The sequence below is a fragment of the Macrobrachium rosenbergii genome, chromosome 52 (genome assembly GCF_040412425.1).
Source record: "Macrobrachium rosenbergii isolate ZJJX-2024 chromosome 52, ASM4041242v1, whole genome shotgun sequence".
Classification (NCBI taxonomy): Eukaryota; Metazoa; Arthropoda; class Malacostraca; order Decapoda; family Palaemonidae; genus Macrobrachium; species Macrobrachium rosenbergii.
In genome coordinates, this window is record NC_089792.1 from 28,580,943 (window position 1) to 28,602,559 (window position 21,617).

At 36.5% G+C, this 21,617-nt stretch overlaps 1 pseudogene; it reads left to right on the top strand.

Moving 5' to 3' along the window:
• Positions 1–419: 419 nt before the first annotated feature.
• On the top strand, positions 420–21,251 carry LOC136833916 (putative inorganic phosphate cotransporter; annotated as a pseudogene).
• Positions 21,252–21,617: the final 366 nt, after the last annotated feature.

Below are 21,617 nucleotides of genomic sequence, written 5' to 3' on the forward strand. Positions count from 1 at the left end.
GGAATATTTGATCAAAATTGGAAGATTGTTGAATATTCAAAACCCTGCAAATATACTCAAAATCTTCGAATACTTCCCCACATCGTAGAGTACTGCGCACATATGTACGTGTACCAGATATACATAAAGACAAAATGAAAGTCTTGCGTAGTGACGGGCAGGGAAAGACGTTCCCAGAGATTTCAGCGATTCCCAAGACCCGAAGTTCATCTCCTCAAGTGGTCCTTGACCGTCTGTGATTGCTCTGCGGGATGATTAAAACTCTGCTAAGCGATAGATAATCGATACTGCGAAGCCAGTATGTCATTACATAAAAAGATAAGATAAAAAAATTCGCGCGAGGATGGCCGGTAATTGTGATTTCGCGTTTTTTCAAAAGTATTTGATTACAAGAAACTCCGGTATCTCTCTGAAAATAACCCTTCCAGTGTTGCCGCGTTCACATCAGACAATAGGTGATAAACTTTTACTCGTGACTTCAGCGTCGGTTTGTCAATTTGCTGTTACATTACTCGTTGAGAACTTTCGTTTTCTGCATTTTTACAGTTTAAGGAAATATTTTGAGATTCAGACTAATTATCTTTTGATTTTAATAGAATCCCCTCTGCCCACTTCCAAGAAGAAATAGAGGATTTTTTACTTTGTGACGCGGTAAGTTTATACAAGCTTGTTAATATTCATGTAATTTAACTGGAAAGACCATAAAAGACAATGTGACCAGAAGAGTCGAAATTAAAGCAACGAGGATCGCATTGTTGCTGAGAGAACAAGTGCGTTATTATAGTGAATTGGAAGAGCGTACGCCTTGATGTTCAGTGTGACTGTCTTGGGTGAAGACCATTATATTCTTCGACACAAATTCCTTTCAGTTCAACTCTTGAATATTTCAAGTGTCGGTCGACCTGTAAATTGTTCTCATTATAACTGGTAATGATGTCATCAGGAATGTGCTGATAAAACTTTTAACACACGGTGCAATGGAATGAAAGTTGCATTCATGCTCCCTTCTGTGATTCGGGTAAATATAAGATTAGGAAAACATTTATTCCAACTTGTTTTGATTCCGCAGGTCTCCACCTGAAGTACCACCTGCGTTTGCAGTCAAGTGACAGGTTCATATGGAATATACAAGTAGCATCAATGCGGCTGTGCTTTTGCCTCTGAAGTACATAATTGTTCATCAAATATTCCGGCAGTCAAGAAGCGTTAAGGAACATGATCTGATCTGAGACTGGTTCTGTCACGCTTTTGATTGTTGCATCATCGCTTGGTTCAGCGAAGAGATTTTGAAAATATTCCCACAGATTCCAGCAAGAGAATTCCAATATGAATAGAATCAGTTTCTCAATCTCGTTCTCAGAAAGCCAGGAGCCTTTGCCAATAAAACCTCCTTCACTGCGAGATCAAGGTAAGCTGTTGGCCACTCGCACATGTCAAAAACTGCATTACTGTTTGTAAACAGAAGCTCAGTTAGTTCTCAGACCTTTTTGTCTCTCAGAAGCTATTGAGCTAGGATGCTAATCATCATTGTGAATCGAACAAGAAAAGCACTAACCAAAAAATAAGAGAATGGCAAATTGTATTCGTTAGTCTTTTCTTCCGTTTTTGCCGAAGGTGATCTTGAGTGGTAGTAAAATCATTTTTATTTATTTATTCATTTTGCAAATCAGCTATTCTTAGTATTTATCTAACAGCGAAAGTAAAATTTTTCGATATATATATATACATAATGTATGTGTATATATACATATATATACATATATGTGTGTATATATACATATATAGACATATATGTGTGTGTGAAAAATGAAGTAACTAGTGTAATAGCCATACTTATTCCAGTTACCCGAAAGATACATTCAATCGCAACAAAAATGTTGTGGAGCTTCGTGAGGGACAAATACACTGGCTTAGAGGGATATAATTCACTGCTGACATCAACAGAAACGCAATGGGGTTTAATGGAGGTGCGTGTGTATGTGCACGTACTTATGTATAAAGTCATTAGTTGGGATGTGCGAACTACGTCTGTCTCAACAAACATCTGTTGAAGACCCAGAGGTTTATGGAATATCATATCTGATCTTCAGAAGCCATTATCCTGTCTGCATACAGTAGATCTGGGATGTTTGGTAAAGAATGTTTTGGATATTTGTTAACTTTCATGACATATTTATGAATATAGACATTCGGAAATTTCAATCCTTGACATAGTAATGTCACTTTTTTGAATCGCTTGACGAACGTTTTGAGATCATGGGATTTACTTAGCTGTCTCTTTCTTTCTTTCCTCCGAGTAATGGCGAGTCGTCCTTGGATTTAGAGGCTGGAGCAGCAGCATTGAATCAAAAAGGGATCTGTGATGTTCTTGCTTCTGTTAGCACCAAATGTGTGGGTTCGAGCCTAATACCTTTCTTATAAAAGCGTCAACCCATTTTCCCACAGTGTATCTTTTGGTCTGTAAAGAAAAATACTTCTAAAAATTGAAAATTCATCTTTCTTTTAATGCTTAGCGTAAATGATACTATAATTGCTTTTTACTGTAATAAAGCCAGTTTTCCCCTTATTTTCTTATGAAGTCCTGCTTGGTAATATATTCATTTTGAAGGCCCTCGTATTTTAGCCTACACAATGATAAGTCTGAAAAAGTTTACTAGTTTGCTATACCGCTCCTCCACTTCCTGGGTTAATGATGAAAACAAGCCTGGTATTTCCACCCATTTGGTCTTAATCTCATACCTGTGTCCATCTTATGTCTGAAAACTGTAATTGCTTCGTAAGTCTCTGAGACATTTGCCATCAGGACGGGCACATGCTGATAATACTTCTGCGATAACGGATTATCATAATTCTTTTGTATTGTGATTATTGAGCAAATCGTAGGATAACATTTGTTCAGTTCATTGTGGTCTCTCACATTAAAAAGATTATTACAATTTATTTGCAATAGAATTCACTCTCTTATTTATTTGTGTTTTTTAACATTAGGCTAAACGAGGTGGCTCCCGAAACACGATAAGACAATGATCGCTCCCATTTTCTTACACTAAATGTTGAATCGGTGATGAACTTCCACATTATTTGCGTCTTCATGTATATGAAGAGAATGCTCATCGAACCCCTACATATCGCGCCACTCACCTTGACCATGCACACAATCTCACTGCGTGGAAGCGCTAATTTCTGACCTCTTTCATGTCATAGCCAGCGCACCACAGGTTTCCTCTTCTTCTTCCTGATAGTGGGAAATTGCATGCTCTATTCACAAGCGTATAATCCTCAATTCCCTCAATATCAGCAAACCATCTTAGAACACTCTGATCCATCCTTTCATTTATGCTGTCCTTTTTATCACTTTCCCCATATCTGCACATTTTTAGCCTTCCATCTCTTCATGTCACATATTCAACATTTCTCTACAGCACAGACGTTTATTTTCACATTCAAAATCTACACTTCACTTACATGAAGGAGAATTGGCAGGATAATTCCTTCACATTCAAACTTAGCTTCCATAGACTCATGAGTTCCCTTCCTCTCTTTTGTAGACATCTTACTACATTCTTGCTTCATGTTTCTCTGACTCCAAAACTCATATCCTACCACTGTACATTATATTTACTACCAAATAATTTATACAGAAGCAACTGCTTCCATTTCTCACTATCAAATTAACTTCGTTCTCATCTCTAGGTTTCCATTTTAATCAGAACCATACTCTCGATTTTCTCTTGCAAACATTGTTAAATTCTGTCACTATTTTTGGCCTTTTCTCTTCTCTATCTCCACTCAGCATTTTATCACCTGAAAACACCAGCTACGCTCCTTAACTCATTTCACACCCAATTTCCTTATCCATCCCCTTTGCACCCCATTCACTATCTTTTATCTGTTTTTTTTTTTATCACTCCATCCATAATGCTATTAACTTCAAAACATCGACAGACATTACATCCTTGTTATTCCCCTATGAATCCCTGCTGTTATGCCTCAATATAAATCTTATATTTCTTAAATCGACTTTCCCTCAACCCGAAGTACTTGCACTTTCTAATTAACTACCCGGTGACACTTGCACCATCGTGCCTTAGCATTTTGTTTGCAGTTCCATCCACTGTTGTTAATCTTCATCACTCGCTTCCACGTATATTTGCTCTCGAAACCTGCAGCATTCAACTCTGTCTCTCATCTGTCTTCCATTTTCAACAGAACTTTCAACCACACTCCATGGACATAACACAGAATAAACCATTAGCATGGTTTATTCTGGGATCCCATTACTCAGCAACCTTTCTCACTGCATCTACTTCCTTGATGAACAACTTATTCTCCCTAGTCTTAACTCACCCTAGAATTATTACATATACCTTTTTTTCTCTCTCTCAGTTTATTCTTGGCCTCCTTATACATCCTCTTGAATTCCTGTACTTGCTCTTCCCTTCCGTCTTGCAATTGCAATTTAAATGTGTTTTCTTCATCAAACTTCTCGTGTCCTCATCCCACATCTCACTGGCTTTTGTTCCAACTCACCACCCTCTTAAAACTGCCAACCCTTCCTGCTATCTCCTTGATTCCATCCTGGAATTTTAATCACTTCATAAACTCCTTCAACTTCTATGTATTTAATCATAGGTCATTTTTCATCCACTTTTCCTTATACCAAAATTAATTCCAAATTCATTCGTCTTTATTACCCTTACAGCTACATTTTAACTCCTCCCTTTCAGTGTAAACTCCTACCTACCTCAACCTTTGCTTCAACCAAATAATGGGCAGATGTGCCTCCAGCCACTCCTCTTCTCACCATTACACTCATCAACTTACTCTTCCATCTACTCTGAACAAACAAGTAATCTACAATACTCTTTTCGTTAATTTTCTCTTTCCAAGGTATAACTATGGATATTTTTCTTTAGAAACTCCATATTTCCAGTGATCAGGCCCTTATTCAAATGTATTTTCACAAGGTTCTCTACATTCACATTTACTCCAGAAACTTTCTGTCTGCCCACAACACCATCTCTTTCTCTGTCATTCACCTTTGCATTTACATCACAGCACAACCACACTTTCATGTTACCTAAAACCAACAACTTATTTTTTTTTTTACACAGGATACCTTCCAGTACGTTATGTGGTTGCACTGATGAGCTTCTTTGGTATGGTATTCAATTACATGCTCAGAGTCAACATCAACCTTACCATTGTTGCTATGGTCAAGCACAAAAATTCGTCCAATTCGAGCATTGAAGATGTTTGTCACTTTGGAGACGGCATGGAAGATGATCCTCAGAAAGTGTAAGTATTTTCTTATATATTTTTGAATGGAAATCATGGCTGGTATTTTTATTAGGCAAATTACTCATGCACACTTTGAATGAATGGCTACATCGACTATCACTGTCCATACTGTGTGTGTGTACAACTTGGCCATGCACCCTGGTAGGATTGAATGGTTGTTACTGTTGATCATGCAAACCAAAGACCATCACACTGAAGCTTCTGGCACCCACAGCTAAGAAAGATCTATAGATATGATTGGTTGCCATGGGCTCTCCTGTCCTCATTCAAGAGTGGTCAAAAAGGCAAATCAAATATAGGTTAAACATTTTACAAATGTAACCAATCACTTTGAATCTGAATACTTCCATTATCACCATCCCTATGTCTGTGTAAAATGGGGCCTAGAAGCCAGTCATGGACTTTCTCAAGAATAAAATTGTAAGATAATAACCACTTGCAGTGTTTTCCGGTTTACCTTAATAATATTACTAAATCATAAAATCAAAAAGTATAAAAAATAAGCCATCACGTATGTTTAATCAATTCTGTACAAAAACATATAACCATCAAGGTCTATTCAATACAATACGTTTACAATATAAGCTAAACACTAATTTTTAAGTTATTTTGACTTGTATTGGTTAAAGTAAAACTGATGTTACAGTACATGTAACAAAGCATAACAGTAACCACATAGCTTTGTCAATGAACTTTGTGTGTTATAGAAATAGACCACTAAAACAAATATTGTGTATCCTCACTACACTAGTTGTTATTATTATGATATTACAGGAAGGAGAGTTCGAGTGGGATGAATTCACCCAGTCCATGATCACGGGTGCATTCTTTTGGGGTACATCTGGACCCAAATCCCAGGTGGGAGGCTGGCCGAACTCTTCGGTTTTCGGAGAGTATTTGGAGGAGCCCTCTTCTTAGCCTCCATCATCTCCTGCTTTGTGCCTTTGGCGGCCAAAGGGGATCTACTGTGCTTATCCTTGTCAGAGTTCTTCTAGGAATATCTGAGGTGAGGAAAAGATGTCCTTTAAGACTTACCTTATTGCTGGACTTTTGGTATGATGATTTTTATCTTGTATACATGAAACAAGTAAAAACTCTTAAAGTTTTGAGTGATTTTCATCAGTAAATAACAATACATTTTAAAACACTAATTTCAAGTGGCATCGGCCAATAAGTAAGCACAAGTGCCTTTTTATATTCATAAAAATTTAACCTTCAAGTATCACTTCTATCAGATTCACCCTACCTTAGGAATAACTTACACCAAGGGGAATTACACCTGACAATTGCATCTGCCCTGGCCATTAGTCGAACCTGGGCCTTTGGTTTAGATACAGTGATAAGATGGGTGAATTGTCCATTTGGCTACAAAGAGAGATCTCAGTTGATACTGACTCTGTTAAGACATATTCCTGATGAATTCAGTTTCTTTACGTAGAACTGATATCAACCCATCTCCATGATGATGGCTGATTGGCAAGTTTTTAACATCAGTCAATTATGAAGTACAATTATGTATAAATGACATACTAATTAGGTCCAATTATTTAAGACTGTTTTTATTGCTTTGGTCGTTTCTTGTAGGGATAGTGCTGGGTTTCTTCTTTTATGTGGAGGGCTTCAAGTAGGGAGAGGTGTCAGAAGTTGTATTTGTACTCAATAATTTTTATTCCAGTGACAATATCATCTTTTGATAGTACCTTTTTATGGCACAGTCTTGGAGGTGGCAGGAGGATATTTCAGTTTTATTTTATCAGCAGCAAACAACGTTTTTTACCTTTGTTGTGCTTCCAGTGAGGTGAATTTTCCAAGCTTGGTCTTTTTCTTTTGAATAGATTTTCCATCATGTTTAAGTGATGTCCACATCTGTCTTTTTTTTTTTTTTGCAGTGAAATAGTGAAATAGGGTCACTGTGTCATTATCATAATTTAGGTCATTGTCTTGATTATCATACTACTGTATTTGTTTAAAATTCTTCTGATGACCCTCTCAACCAGTGTTAAATAAAATGGTATTCACTACACGTTGGGTGGTTCATATGAGCTCCCTCTGGATAGCAGCCTAATGGCTGCAATGAGAGATGTAGACACTGGCAGTGGTATCAAGGTTATAAGACGAGAACTCACTGACACCACTTGTGGCCTTCGCATACTCTGAGATCTGAATGCCTGTGTCATTGTTCTGAGTTATAAGGATGTTTCGGAAGGGAAACTTGCCGACAATGATCCTTTTAGTTGTAAAGCAGAAGCCAGACTTCTTCTCAAAGCATCCTTTCAGTCGTAGTACGGCTTTCTCATCTGATGCTTTTACAAAAGTCATCACCATAGGTAATATATGATAGGAGAGTCCATCTCACTGAAAACTTCCTTCTTAATGCATCATATGACAAAATTCACGAAGATCACTCACAGTGGAGAGCCCCTGATGATGCCATCTGTTTGTCTGTACACCATGCTCCTAGGGCGCCTTCTTTATGCAAATACCAAGGAAGATCATCCGTGTCTCCATGTTGTTGAAGTAAGACTCTACTTCCAATGAGGGCTGTAATACACTTGCAGTTGTTTCTTTGGTTAAACTCCAGGAACCCAAAAGAAGGGACTGTTGTTTTGAGATGGATCAAGCAGATATACACCATTTTACCCACCACTTGGTAGGCTGAGGTAGGGATCTGGCTATTAACAGGGCATCGTGGATTCCCTCTTAGTGATCTTGTTGGCCGACTTTTTTATGTTGTATACTGTGTTATTGGAGGTTCTTTTGAATTTTGTAGTGTCTTGGAGATTAAACTATAACAGCATAAAGAAGTTGCAAAGAAATTTCATGAGAAACTTATGAGGCTGAGCATCCATCTCAACATGAGATCGTCCAGAAAGGCCTACCTCATAACCTAATGGCTATCTGACTCACCAGGACCAGGCCTGAACTATGGCCTAAATGTATATCTTCTCTAAGTCCTCCCAGAACCACAAAAGGCTAAGGCATTAAGCTCACAGGGGAGCATCTTTTAACTCGAGCAAGAAGGGAAGTTTCTATGACAAGACCTCTCCAATATTTGACAATCTTCAGTGAGTCGTCCTTCAAGATGAACATTGGCACTTGAAACAGCCAGTGAGTTCTGTTCCAACCTGACCATATCCATACTGAAGGCTGACTTTGCTCTGGTTATGTCCTGCACAGGGAAGTCTACCCATCCAAGACTAATGCTATATTTCCTACAAAATTAAAAAGGTTCTGTAGAAACCAGGCGATTCAAAAAAAGACAAACCATCAAGTTCACTGAGGCAGTCAATATCTGTAGACAATGCACCATACACTCTAAGATAATAGGGAACTTACCTTCATTAATTGTCCCATAATTAGCCCGATCCATACCCCAACGTATCATTTGACAAAGAGACCAATGCACACCCTGATACCTATCATTCCCTCCCACTACTACATTGCCTTTTCCTAGAGCTCATGCAATGCAGCAGCTTCAAGTGAATCATAGTCTTACTGGATGTGGACAGGCCCCCTTCACAAATGTGGCCACTGACAAGACCATAAAATACATCCTAAAGCAGGTGTATAATGATCAGCTCCACCCCTTCTAACAACATCCCGATGGAGGCACTGAAGATCCTCCTTGGCATTTGCGCAAAGGGGGCGCCCTTCCAATGACGAGTCTTGATATGCCAACATACTGACAGCATCATCATGGGGTTCCCCTTGGGGAAACTCTTCACGAATTTATGATGGGATGCATCAAAGAGAGAGATATCTATCTCACCAAAGTGAGATGGATATCCCAATCATACATAGCAAATACTTCGACAACATTTTGGTAGAAATATCCATTAATAAGCCCTAACCAATTAAAGGAAGCATTTCAGAAGCCTGGCCTATGCCTAACCATTAAGAGATGCACCAGTGATAAGCTTCCTTTCCTAGAGGTGCCACTAACCAAGAACAGTGTAACACGCATATGGAAATTGATGCATGTGAAGGCCACAAACTCCAGGCACTGCCTCAACAATACCAGCGAAGTCCCTTCATGTTACCTGAGTCTTTTTGATTAGTAGTAGTAAAAACAGTTTTACTTCCCATAGCATTGATAGGATGGACACTATTAGCAATGAAGAAAGACTTATCTGTTGAGATGTTCCACCTGCTGCAACTAAGAAAGGCCCATAGAAAGGGTTCAGAGAGAATTATTCCTAATCAGAGATCTTGTCACCAGCATAGAAATTATCAAGTGCAAATCTGACTGTATTTACCTCCCTACTTGGAAGCCCTCCTCCCATGAAAAAGGCAAAACCATCAATAAACCCTTCAGCATGAAGAATATTTCAGCCTCCCATCACTGCAATATCTGCAGGTCACCAAGCAGCATACTGAACTCCTTACCTGACACTCTAAAGCCTTTTCCCCCAAAGCGGGCCTGGGTCAACTTACTGCAACTTTGATGTCTTATTCTGATTCTAGATTAAGTTCATCCCCAAACCCTGATTTTTCATTGGTCAGTACTTTCTCCTCTCCCCATTATTTTGTATAAATACTGCGTTTCATGTTTTTTTTTTTTTTTTCATAAAAAGGATAAGCGCAGTCTAAAACATTCACGTACTAAAACAACTTCAGATGATTGACCTTTCATTTTTCAATTAATCAGTTGATGAAGGAATTTAGCTAAAGCTTCAAAAGACTAGTGAAAAATAAATTGACTCTCAAACTCCTATAAAATCTATATACAAATATTATAATACATACATACATACACACACACACACACACATATATATATATATATATATATATATATATATATATATATATATATATATATATATAATCAGAAAGCTAGCAAACGTCCCTTAATATCAATTCACTCTACCTCCGGAAGTAATATATTTTATATATATTTACCGAAGAGGAATTTTTTGTTGATAAGTCACTCCCATAATTGGGGATCGAACCAGCGATTTGGGAATCAGATTCAGTGACACCAACCAGTCGGCCGACTGGTTAGTGTGTCACTGTAGTCCTGATTCCCCGTCTGTCGCTGGTTCGATCTCGGGACGGAGGACTTGCTATCAACTAAAAATCCCCTTCTCGGTAACATATATAAAAATATATTACTTCCGGGAGGTAGAGTGAATTGGATATTAAAGGACGTTTGTAGCTTGATTGTATATGAATCACGGTGATGTGATAAATAGTCATATATATATATATATATATATATATATATATATATATATATATATATATATATATGTATATATAGTATAGATAAATAAGATAAATAAATATACACAGTAAATATATATATATATATATATATATATATATATATATATATATATATATATATATATATATATATATATATATATATATATATATATTTATCACATATATGTTATATATATACAATGGATTCTATATGTGTATGTGTGTATGCATAATTAAAACTGTAAAGACAGGTACAACAACAAACGAGGAAAAGCTTATACAAATGAAACAACGGAAGACCAGAACAACATTATATTTTTGGTAGCAACTCCATCCCTTTAAGAACAATAATGGTTTAGGCAATTCAAGGGAGTTTTAGTCATACAATGGGTTTCTAACCACATTTATTTCTAGGTCATCATGTTTGCGCATCCACATATGTTGTCTGACATGGGTTTCATAAGAAAAAGCCTTTCCCCGAAAAAATGAGAACGCCAACAATCAATAAGATATGCACATCAAAATCTGGCATTCCATTCTCCCTCTGTTTCATTTTTATGAGCAGTTTCTGATATTAATAACCCTCAAAATATATAGACTAAAGTTCATGACAAAAGAAGAGATTTAAATTTCGAAATGGAGAACTGCCTGCTTTTTACTGTAATACGCCATTTTAAATGACTTATGGAGTCACTGGCTCGCAGTTGTCTGGATTTACAAACATTTGTGAGGTTGTTGAAGACTTTTCCTTTAATTGTTAACTTTTTGTTAATAAACTGATTGATAATAGGTTTCCAACATATGGTTGCTCAAGAAAATTATATATAAATTTAAACATAAGACGCTTCGTATCATCCATAAGTGTAGTTTCAATGAAAAAGTCCGTTATTCCTGCTTTTACACAGGTGTATGTCTGTGTCAATATGATTATCTATATTTTTTACAACTACCTTAGGTAGGTACATATGCAAACTGGTACCTAGGCTACAGTAGTAGATATGATAACAGTGGTTTATATACATATACAATAAAAATATCTTATAACTCTATTTAACATTTTATATATATAAAAAAATTGTACTTATGTAATAATCTTATAATACAGTTGCTGTAAGAAGTTCAGGTCTGCCTTACTACAGTATTAAAGAGTGTGGGTATTAAGAGGAAACACATTCACACACACATGCACGCACACAAATATAAATATTATATATATTATATATATATATATATATATATATATATATATATATATATATATATATATATATATATAATGAATTTTTATCACATCAACCGTGGTTTTTATATACAGTCATTAAACTACAAAGGTCGTTTAATATCCAATTCACGCTACTTCGGGAATATCACCGAAGGGGAATTACAAGTGATAAAATGGATTGGTACCGAAGTGTCCTGAACACTGACACAGTACCTTTCAACCACTCCGGTGATATTCCCGAAGTAGCGAATGGGATATTAAACGACATTTGCAGCTTAATGATTGATTGTGTGTGTGTGTGTGTGTGTGTGTGTGTGTGTGTCTATATATATATATATATATATATATATATATATATATATATATATATATATATATATATATATATATATATATATATATATAGCTTAATGATAAATAATATTAAGCAAGACCAGGAAGAACATTCTTTATTGTAATGAGCTGAGTGCATAAAACCTCATCTTCAGGCTGAAAACTGACAAGGATGGGAATCTATACTTACAATAAAATGAATTGTCATAATAAATTCAGCAAAATTAATAACGAAATATATAAATGAACAAGTAAATACAAACTAAAAGGGTGAGACGTATAATAACGAAAAATTAAAACACAAAAAATTAAAACACAAACATAAAATATGAAAATAAAACTAAAGTGAAATGTAAACAAACTACCACTCACAAAGTAAAAATATTTAACGACCTAACTGAGTACCTACTATGAAATTACACGATAGCTAGTTGAATACCAGACGAGTTGTTGTTCAATTCCAGCTTCATCTTTTTAATAGTCAGCGACTATATATATATATATATATATATATATATATATATATATATATATATATATATATATATATATATATATATATATATATATAATGGTCCAGTCCACTTTGGCCTGTGAAGAAATTTTCCAAAGGGCTTGTACGTAATAGGAGTATTTGTGTCTGTACATATGATAGTGATATGATAGTGAAAGCATAGGAAGTGAACATAAACGTTTAAAAACGCACACATAAACGTTTGTTCGTACTGTACTCCCTGCAAGAGGGCAGGACCATTTGAAATGACAGGCTGCAAAGAATCATGTTTCCAGAGGGCGTTTGATCTGCACTATTTCGCAATGAAAAATACCAAGTCTGGGCATTTTGTTGTCCTTTGGGCCACACTTCACTGCTCTTCATAAAATCTGTATATTTGGACATATTCCTTCTGATAACAGATTGATCAGGAACACACATTCTTGAAGCTGTGTTCATTTTCAACAAAACTTTCTTTTATAAAACTCAGCTCACTTATTTTTCTTTTCTAACACTTTTTCAAGATAGGTCAATATTTTAGAGCCAGCCCAATCAATTGCGTGATAATTCCTCCAACATGAACAAAAGTTGCACTGTTATCATGTACTTACACTTTTTTGTGCTGTTCATTTCTCTCTTTCGGTGATTTAAGTTTGAACAACACTGAATTTCTCATGTGATTATTGTTTGTACGTTTGTCTACGCTGTCTGTTTTATCCTTGCAGATCAAAAGTGTGTGGTATTCCTAGGAAAGTGTCTAATAGACGCAACCGGTTTGGACCATATCCTCTGCTTCGTTTCTCTTTGTGGCCTTTTTGAATTTAAACTTAACGTGTTTCTGTGAATTATGTACACACATATATATTACACAAACACAATACATCACATATATATATATATATATATATATATATATATATATATATATATATATATATATATATATATATATATATGTGTGTGTGTGTGTGTAATGTGTTATAAAAAATTATCACAGTAACATGCTTTCTTTCCTTTCAAGGACCAACTTTCCTCTTCCACGCATGTCCTGTTAGCCAACTGGGCACCACCGCTTGAACGCTCCATCATCTCGACTTTAGTCTATGCTGGTAAGGATCACTGCAATACTGTCATTACTGACGTAACCTGTTTATGGTAATTTGCATTTACAGAGTGCTGAAAATTATTTTGAACTTAATACGAGGATGTCATCATACTGAGAGCGTATAGTGACCGTGAATAAGATTGTTTTTGTTTGTAAGTAGTAAGCCGCTAACACCACTGAATTGGTTAGCTTAAGTGGTTTACAAATCTTGTAATTATACCTAAAATTTAATGCAGCGATGCATGTTCCAAAGGTGAGAACTGTACGACACTATTAAGTCTTGGTCAGTAAGGCGAACTTGCATATGTTTTTCGCTGAAAAATGATTAAAATCCGTTAGATGAAAGAAACAGTTAGGACCATTAAATAAATGGTAAACTACTATTGAAGTACTGTAAAAGAGTACACACATTTCTTCTAAACGGGCGATGACTGTTTCGCAGCCTTTGTGATTGTCATTCCTGCATAATCATCCAACTCCTTTCAGACGTGCATACAGAGCTTAGAGCCTCAATAACATGGAGTGGCGTTATCCCTGTCGAGCGTGTGACCTCTGGCGGCCATATTGAAAGTCCTGGTCCAGCTCATAGTATTGATGTAGAGACGAAACACCACGGCAGAAAAAATTTTACTCTTGTTCGATTATTATTAAAATGTGTAATTTTTTATAGGAAACGATCACTGTAAAATATACTTCGAAATATTTCTATTCTGAGGTTTAATGTAGTTGAAGTAAAGAATTTTACAATCTGTAGTCTCAAATATTTGTAAACAAACGCGACGAAAGAAAAGCTAGCAGTCATTTCGTTCAGTTCTAAGGCTTTAGCTTTACAACGATACGAGGGCATAGGATACCAAATTTCATTTTGTTGCTATTACGCATCTATGAGACATTTGGTTCGATGAAAACTTTCATTAAGCCAAGGTTTGTTACACATAAAAATACGAATATTTTTCACTCCGATTAGAGTAATAGAAGTTCTTTTTCTACGATTTGGTTAAGTCGTCCTGAAATAATTTCACGTTAACATGCTTAATTAATAGACGAGACTTGCTGACAAAACCAGTAACATGTACTTACTACTAAGCCCATTCAATAACGGACAAGCTCGTTTTTACTTTATAAGATGAATGAAGTTGCTATTTCAAAACTGAAGTCACCATTGCTCTTAAGTGCTACAATAATATGCTGAAAGTATGACATGTTGGCACAGAAAGGATTTGCTACAAATAAAAAAAAAAGTCTACTTTAACTTAAAATCAAACAGGATTTATTTTCTGTTTTGTTTACGTCGTCCTGAAACGCTCTCCCCAAGTGTGACGTTTCGGAATTTCGTTGGAAAACCAAGTATGGTGGTATGCTTTTTGGTAAACAACTCTAACACTGCCGTTGATGTCTAAAACTTAAAAAAATGATGGCATAGACTGTATCATACAAACCTACATACATACTGCAGATAATTCCTAATGACTGACAAAGTGCAGCGGGAGTCCTCATGCGTCACAGTAACATACCTAAACGACGAGACTGGTTGACACATCTAGTGTTAAACCTATAGGCCTATCCCCGTAAGGAAGTAGTGGTGTCAGTGGTGCACTGTACGCATTACTTACGTTCTTTGCAGCGTGCCTTCGGCCCCTAGCTGCAACCCCTTTCGTTCCTTTTACTGTACCTCCTTTCATATTCACTTTCCACCCTCTCCTAACAATTGATTCATAGTGCAACTGCTAGGTTTTCCTCCTGTTACACCTTACAAACCTTTTACTGTCAATTTCCCTTTCAGCACTAAATGACCTCATAGGTCCCAGTGCTTGGCCTTCGACCTAAATTCTATATTCAATTCAGTTCAACTTTTATGCCTATGTACTGCTCAGCATTTTTAATAACCATCGAGATCGTTCTTACTATATCTGGTGGCCTGTACATATTAATGATATTCTAATATCAAACTTAAATTGCCATTATATTTATGTGCCATGATAATATGCTGAGCATGTGAGGCAGGTTAAGAGAGAGAAAACAGATATGGCCCGATTTGTCCTCTGATTATGTTTCACAGCCACAGAGGGTAAATATCTGGAGATGCTATCTGTATACCAGTACTATGTAGTTCGATGGTCCTCCACCAGGGCGGCACTGCAGAGCCTTGCATCCATCTTTAAAGGTCTGGTAACTGCGCAAATTGAACAGGGGCTTAGGCTAGTACGACTGTGAATTCTTTTTATTGTGAATGTTTAATGGGTAAGTGCTTAAAGGATGTTTAGTGAGTGTTTAGGGTTTAGTGAATGTTTTGTGAATTTTAGTGAAATGTTTAGTGTTTAGGGCTTATTGAATGTTTTGTGAATGTTTATGTTTAGTGAATGTTTTGGGTTAAGTGAATTTTAGTGTTTAGTGAATGTTTAGTGTGTGAGTGTTTAGGGTTTAATTAATGTTATTGTTTAGTGAAAGTTTAGTGTGTAATTATTCAGTGATTGTTTAGGGTTAAGTGAATATTTAGGGTTTAGTGAATGTTTAGTGTTTAGTGAATGTTTAGTGTGTGTTTAGTGAGTGTTCAATGAGCAATCAGTGAATGTTCAGTGACTGTTTAGTGCTTAATGAGTGTTCAGGGGTTTAATAAGCATTTAGGGTTTAGTGATTATATAGTGTTTAGTGTACAGTGAGTGCTTCGTGGAATGTTCAGCAAGTGATTCGTGTATAGTGAGTACTTAGTGAATGTTTAGCTTCTAGTGAGTGCTTAGTGTTTGATGAACGTTTAGGATTGAATGTTTAGTGAATTGTTTACTGAGTGTTTAGGGTACAGTGAGTATTTAGTGACTGTTTAGTGTTTTATGAGCGTTTAGTGAGCATTTATTAATGTATAGTGAGTGTTAAGTATTCAGTGAGTGCTGAGTGTTATTGAGTGTGAGTGTATAGTAAGTGCGAGTGCTTAGTGAGAGTGGGTGTATAGTAAGTGTGTGTGTGTTTAGTGAGTGTATAGTAAGAGTGAGTGTTTAGTGAATGTAAGTGTATAGTGAGTGTTAGTGTTTGGTGATTGTGTTAGTGTTTTGTGATTGTACATTACTGTTTAGTTAGTGTTTAGTGACTATGCAAAAAAAAGTCCTGTAATTTACAGGAACCAATTATGCTAGACATTGCTGAGATCCAAGAGCAGATGCTTAGTCCTTGACCACAATGGTTGGAGTGCTGAGACCAACCTGATTTTGTGAGGTAATTTTTCACTGAGAAATTAGGTCAAGTAATAATGATAATAATAATGATAAGTCATAATAATAATAATAATAATAATAATAATAATAATAATAATAATAATAATAATAACAGGAACAATAATAATACTAATAACAATAGTAAAAATAATATTAATAGTAATATTAATGATAATAATAATAGTAAAAGATAGAAATAATATATAATAGTAATAAAGTAGAGTACTATGAGTTGGATCGAGACCTTTCAATATGGTCGCCCAAGGTCACACGCTCAACGGCAGGGAGATCGCCACTCCATGTAATTGACGCTACATGTCCACAGCTGGTACGTTTACCTAGAAATTAGCAGTTCAAATCGTGCATAATCATTCCCACTCTTCTGATAATTAACTAGTCGTTATAACTTGCAGTACGAGTATCTGTAATTGTATAAAGAAGCATCTTTGCACCCGTCTCAGTTGGTTGGTGAGTCCATGAGTCCTCACCAGCCTCTTATGCCCTTCAGCGTCTTACCACACTTTTAAAGGTCGCCCTAAGGAAAAGACTCCTGCTAGCATAAGGCCAGATGTACTGATCACCAACTAGCAACTGCCACTCGTAGGCATCCTCATTCATTTTCTAATTTTCAGGATCGCAGGCAGGGACCATCATCGCCTACCCGATGGCGTCGGCCATCATTGAAGCTCTCGGCTGGGAAGCCGTGTTTTATATCCAAGCAACTTTGACAGTTTGCTGGTGCGTCCTTTGGTTCTCAATCGTGGCCGACAATCCCACTCAGTCCAAGTGGATATCGAAAGCGGAGAAACAGTATATCCTGAACTCTATGGGTGGCAGTAAAGAAATGAAGGTAGAGGAAGTTGTCAACTTATATTCAGCCCGTTTTCTTTGTAGTCACTGGTTCTCTTGCTTAGTGTAAAATAGTTATTCCCTAAAGGGTCGTTTAAAATATGCCAGCAGCGTTGCATTCATTGTATCTATTTTACTTGGAAAAGTCTTATTGCAGAAGAAAAAAAATATGGAAAAGAAAAATGAAGGGTGCGGAAACGATCAGGGTTTAGTTTGTCAGCATTGTGGATATGGCAAAAATAAGAAAAATTCTTTCTTTATCGTTAGATCTGTAGAATGTAAAAAAGGAAAACCTATGATATTCATTTCTATTTTTATCTAAGATTTACGAATACCGAAAGCTAGAAGGGTTTCAATGCTTAAGCAACACGAATCTAGTAACTGTTTGCTGTAAGATGACAATAAGAAATACATCCCCATTGGAAATTTGATTGAATTAAATGGAGTATTAACATGACCATCTGTACGACAAATAGTGTTTTCTTTACTCATTTTTCAAAGGTAGAAGACCATGTCCTGAACTGACGCGAGAAAATAATCAATGTTACAATTTTCGGCAGGTTCCTCCAGTGCCAGTCAAATCCATCTTATCCTCCCCACCTTTTTGGGCCATCTTCGTTGCAGGTGTCGGAACAACTGGGGCTTCTACACCTTGCTCACCGACCTCCTCTACATGAAAAATATGCTCATGCAAGACATCAAGTCGGTAGGTATACTTCTGGCCGAAGTCCTAGAAAATAACTGATTCTCATGGAAGTGTTGAGTCCTTCCAGGGCTTTCCCGTGTGCTGGTTAAACCTGTTCCTCAAAAAAGAGAAAGATACAGCAAAAGTGGTCTTATGGATATCAAGGAATCCTGGTTCTGTAACCTTATAACCCAGCTTTGTTGATATATGGAAAGGAAAGCTACTCCTGAATTTAATTCTGCATTGTAAAGATCTAGTGTTTAGTTCCAAAGGAAGAAGCAGTTAGTTGACTTCGAACATGATGAAACTAAATGTTCACGCATAGAATCCGTTCCTTTATACACCGATCAAATGCATCAAAACTCAGAGACGGGAATGTATTTCTATTATTCTAATTCTAACACACATATATATACTGTATATATATATGCATACATACATACATATATGTGTGTATGTATACATATATAACAGTCCTATAATTTTCCTATACTGTGTCTCTTGTTTGCTCGTCAGAGTCCAAAATTCCAGACTAGGCCTCATAATCCAGTACCTTACCTCACTCAGGACAAGGAACCATTGTGACATAACAGATAACGCAACTTAGACCGACCACTTCTTCATTCATTCATTGTACTTTTTTTCCAACGGTTGCATTCATTTCTTTACTGTATTTCTCGTAATTTTTTATTACCCGTTATGGTAACATATGATACTATTTATAAATAAATTCTAATGATACTTAATATACAGTAGATGTGTGCGTGCTGATATATTAACATTTGTATCTGTAGATCCTGAAATCAAGAGCTAAAATAGAACTGGCCGGGTCCCATAAATGAGAGGTAGCCATTTAGATCAAGCTCTGTTTGTACCCTCCTTAAGATCATTGGACACAAAATGCGCAGTTGGAGAAAATAAGTACTATTTACTTATACAATACATCCCAACTTCATAATGGCCTAAACAAATAAAGATGTTTATTTCAATCTATTCTCTCAAAGGTTTACAACGCAAATACAGGAAGAGATATATTAATAAAAAATACACAAACAAAATACACATAGGAGAAAATGAGAAGGCAATTCGTAGGGTAGCTAAACAAACTAACGAAGACTCAAAGACTACACTTATCTTCTTAACAGTATCAGATTTTATCGAAACTACCATAGACCGTTAATCATGTATAAATACATGCACTACTTTATATATATATATATATATATATATATATATATATATATATATATATATATATATATATATATATATATATATATATATATATATATATATATATATATATATATATATATATATATATATATATATATTTATATGCATGTGCAGACAATACTGACTTATGTGAAAGTTTATATAATAGCTACATTTATATTCATTAACACCTAATTTCTACAAGAACCTCACGTGAATTTCCTAGAATGCTTTGCTGTCCGGAATGCCGTACCTTGGGATGTGGATCTTTGGCTTGCTGATCAGTTTTGCTGGTGACAAGTTACGAATGGCTGGTAAGCTGTCGACTCAGCCGTCAGAAAAATTGCTACCTCTATTGGTAAGTTCATTTACATTTTGATGGCTGTTTATATAAGGAGGTGCCAAAAGGCCCCTGGCTTTGACTGGACTATGTGATCACTAACTCAGAATAGGACAACGTTGGTGTTAGTTAGAATATCAGTTACTCTCAATATCGAAAGGTCTTACAGAAACAGACTGCTTTTCATGTAGATGCACCAGTGGATCTCCACTGGAATCTTCTCTTTATGAGCGGTTTGATTAATAGTAACTTACAACCTGCACCACTTTGAATTGCTGTAGTCATTTATTTGACATTTTTCATGAGCTTGTGAAGTTATGCATAGGTAAACTGAATCGATGAAAAGCTCCAAACACACTTGCTGCAATGTATCGAAATACGCTGATAACATTTCCATGCTGACAAGTGAGGCTAGAGACTTTCATATGAACAAGTCAGGCTATAGGGACGGTAAACCAAGTATGAGAGTGGACGGGTGCTATACCCTGAGGTGGATGGGACACTTCAAAGGACAAATATGTGACATATGCAGACACCTGAGAGGTTTTTATATCTTTGCAGCACATGTAGGACCTGCGGTGTGTCTCTTAATCTTGACAACGTTCACTTGCAATCGACCTGCCACGATCGCTCTACTTTTCATTGCCGTTGGACTCCTAGGCGGAAAATACACAGGATATATGGTCAATCATGTTGACATTGCACCGAATTTTGCTGGTACCCTCTTTGGGATTACAAACGCTGCTGCGACAATCCCTGGGTGGCTGGCACCTATGACGGTTGGTGCCTTGACCAATAACCAGGTAAAATACTAGCCGGTTACAGAACGTCCTCTGTGGCTTTCTACACTGTTTTGCTAAAACATATTATTCGGAAAAACGCTGTTCCTTACATGCTTTTAAGTACTTTGTAATTCCTCGCGATTTTCGATATTATTTTGGCCTTTTCTTTACCCACAGCAAACTTTCGAACAATGGAACAAAGTCTTTTACATATCAGCCGCTTTGTTTATCACCGATGCCGTTGTCTTCCTGCTTTTTGCTTCGGGAATTGAACAACCTTGGAACGCTGTGTCTGGTATTCCCGCCAAGGATAAAATTGACGGGACAAGATCAAAGAGACAAGATTCGAAGAAGCCTGCAGAGAATAGAGACATGCCTTCAACTTCAAGCAAAAACTGGATCCCTATGATATTTACGTAACAAACCCTAAATTCAGAGCCACCTTTATAAACAGAGCTTATGAACGTGACTCGTAGGCCCAAGAGAAATAAATCTGAAACAAATCACAATTTGATATATATTAGAACCTGCTGCAGCTCTCTCACCAGATAAGGTTGCAACGAGCATTACACCAATGCTAGCTACCTTACTAATTAAAATTCATCTCCTTTATTGAGTGTTTTTGGATGGAAAATGTCCATGCTTCCCACCACCTGGAATTCAGCTATGTAGTAAACGCTTGTATGTTGTGGGGATCATGCCCCAAAGCCCCCGCCCGTGAATAGCTAAAATCCCCAAATACTTAAAACCACGAAAGATTGTCCACTTCGCCTAGTAGACATTAGCGGAAGACTAACGTCTGCATTTGGTGATTGCTTCTGCAGCTTTTCTTGAAAACCCCTTCACTCTGACAAGCTCCCTGACAGTCTGAAGCC